Below are 3,556 nucleotides of genomic sequence, written 5' to 3'. Positions count from 1 at the left end.
ATATATATAATAACATTTTATCTTATCAAAATAAGATTCACATTAAAAATATTATATTCGAACGTCTATGTATAAAAGTATTTAAAGAATATTATCGAAAAATCATGAAAATTCTTAGAAGAAGAGAAAGATTAGGTCCACATTCACATCTTATTTTCTCATACATATATATATATAGAATCTCAGAAATAAAAATTTTTAATTTTTTTTGTCAATAAATTGAGATGGTAATACAGATGTTAAATTACAAAAAAATCAAAGATGTGTAGAGCATCACTGGCATGATATCTCAAGAACAAAATATTTGAACTTTGTATTAATTATCCTACAATTTCTATTCAACTAAAATAATGATATTCATTATTTCTTTCTTCGAAATTCGATTCCAATTATACGTTTTCATTACAAACAGTTATTAAATTCTTTTTCAACTATAAAGTTCAAATAAAAAGAATTCATTTCGCAAGGAAAATCAGTCCGCATCTGTAAACGAGTGGCTTAAAGGCTCAAAAATGAAATATGATTCGACGATGAAATATATCTGGTTATACCTCTTGCTTAGAAATACCTCTTTCTTTTCATGTGTCATGACATTTTCGTCGCGAGAGTCCAAGGCTCAGGTGCGTCGACATTTAATTTGAAACGCTTCCGCTGTGGAACATACGGTGCTAATCGCCAAAAGTCGAAATGCGCTTTATTCGGGCGCGGAGGGTAGGAAACCAGACGGGATATTATTAAAGAGCGTTGTCTGCGAAACTGACGACGGGAGCGAGCGTGATAATACTTGGTAGCACGCCATACGCGGACGGATGGCGCGTCGTCGCGGAAAATAGTGGACCCGAACCTGAAACCCTGCAATATGCTACCACGCAGCCAGGTACTCCGCCTGATTACCAAGCAGCACGTGCCGCGAGATATAATGCCGTCTCCATTTGCCAAGTAGCCGGCGATATAATGTCGCGAAATCGCTTCGTCGTTAATTCACCGTCCGCAGTCACGTAAGCGCCGCGTCAGGGATTTCCGTAAGGGAGTATATATAGTAGATGTGCCGGAATATATATCGGGAATATGTTATTTATTGATTTCAACAATATCACGAATTTTTCACGAATTTCACAGATATGTATTTTACGACTTGAAGCATTATAATATATCATTGTAGCGTAAAAGCATTAAGAGCTGAAATAAATTAATTGAATACTATTATTAATACAGGCTTAAATGAATGCTTAAAGAACGCTTGAAACTTGATTATTCGTACCCGAGAGATTTTGTTGACAGCAGAATTATCAAAAAATTGAATAAAACCTTTTTCGCAGTTAAAGTGTCGTTTTAATTAAATATTATTGTAATTAAATTAGTCTACAACATATATATCAGAATGGAAAAAAAATTGGAAAAAAATATATCTTTTTCGATTTATTTTTTTTGAGAGTTAGTATGTGTTATTCAATAAATTTATCAATTCCAAAGAGAATATTTTTTATTTATTTTATTCAGCTTTTTTTTTTTTTTTTTTTTTAATGTGGCAGTATTCGGCATATTTATTCAATTCATATATTCATTATTTACAATTATTTTTTAATATATAACACATATGATATTTGAATTGCGTATTTTGCATTGCAAAAAAAGAAATTAGCATAAAAGAAATAAATTAGAAATATAATTTTACGATATAAGAAATCACAAGATGTTAGATATGCATTACCGATACCAAAATTAGCAATTACAGAATATTAATTGGAAATATCTCACCAAAAAAAAATCATAATAATCATGTTTATCTTTACATGTGTTTTTTAATAGAATCATCGAGTCATATCACAACATTATAGTTTTAATGCGCGATTTTATTGAAATAACATTATTGCATTATTGAGCCTACAGCATTATTGGTAACAATACAATCAATACAAATGTATTCCCATGCATAATTATTCTTCTTTTTTCTATCTCTCCTTCTCTTTCTCATTCTACTGTAGATTATGAGCCTTCGGGCACTTGAACAACAACCATTACGGTTTATAATATAGTTCTGCGCGAAGTAGTAGTTGGCATAATACGAGCTACGGGAAGAGATAACACTGATTTCATTAGCGCAAATGAACTCGCATCACGGCACTCAGCCGGACTGTTCGTCTGATTAAAAGTCATAAAAGTTTTCGGTCTGCATCCGGCTTTCCTTCATATGTACGTGCACGCGAGAGTACGTCACACTGACAAATTATCGTTGCGTATCAACCGACATTCTCCAGAGTCACCAGAATACCGGCGTATCCTCGGAAATTTAACAGCTGCGTTCGCCATGGCCGCAACAGATCCTCAATGGCAAACAATGACGATGGTGCGCTGTAAGTAATAGATAGAAACAGAGCAATCGAAAAAAGTTGATTCGTTTATAATAATTTCCACATCACTGATATATAAACATATCGTATAACATATCGTGTACTCAATATGACTTAATGCTATTGTTTCCTAAAATCTTTACTGCACCCATATAAATATTTGGAAATGTCTCATATTTTTTTACATTTAGAAATGTTTCTTTTTTGAATCTGTGACCACGAACTTCTTATTTTGGACCGATTGTGAGTAAAAAAATTAGATAACATCGTAAAGTTTAGGTATATGCCATATAAGATCTGGTTAGCTTATCTAAATAAAATAAAAATATGTATATATATTATATATATATATATATATTTCCAAAAATACACATTTATCATTAAAATATATAAAATATTAACATTATCTCTTCATCGATTTTCGTATCTTTAATTATTACGATATATATACTTCAGTATTTTTATAACATTATACTAACAATATGATGTACATATTATTGCACTTCTAGTGAGATAATAAATAAATTATTATCTGAAATTATAATACAAAAATATCGAAGTTTGTAATAATCTCAACGATCTCACAGTTAAACATTGATATCAATCATTTTTTTTCACACGACTTAATATTTTTTATCGTTTAATAGAATGAAAAATGTTAAAATTACATCTAGATTTGTAAATGCAGCTACTTATATTCAAAACGAAATGAAAAGGGTACGGGTAGTCAATGAAAAGACGTGAGCAAAAAGAGGCGAAAGATTGAGCCGAAATCGTGCGAAACACTTTGAATAATATCCCAATTCAAAGTTCCGTGAAGAAACGAATTTCATATTTTTCGCGTTTCGTGCACCGAAACTGCACCGGCGGTGCCAGCCAGTCGGTCTAGTTTTCTTTATTCGTATAGAGACGAGAGAGCGACGAACGCATTTATGAGATGCACAAAAATATTCCGTAAATGCGTAATCAATTAAGAACGATACAAAGAAGCGAAAACATAGGAATATATAATTATAATTTCAAATGATATCCTTTTTTAAGTATCTTATATATTAAAATATATACTTATTCCTTCTCTATGTATAAACGGCAGCCAACGGCAAATGGAGCCAATGATAAGACTTCAACTTCTCAGTGAATAAATGTATTTCTTTTCTGTGGGTACGAGATAATCACGGGAATAATAACTGAAGCATCATCACCCT

The sequence above is a fragment of the Trachymyrmex septentrionalis genome, unplaced genomic scaffold (assembly GCF_001594115.1).
Source record: "Trachymyrmex septentrionalis isolate Tsep2-gDNA-1 unplaced genomic scaffold, Tsep1.0 scaffold29, whole genome shotgun sequence".
Taxonomy (NCBI): Eukaryota; Metazoa; Arthropoda; class Insecta; order Hymenoptera; family Formicidae; genus Trachymyrmex; species Trachymyrmex septentrionalis.
This window is presented reverse-complemented; position numbering follows the sequence as displayed.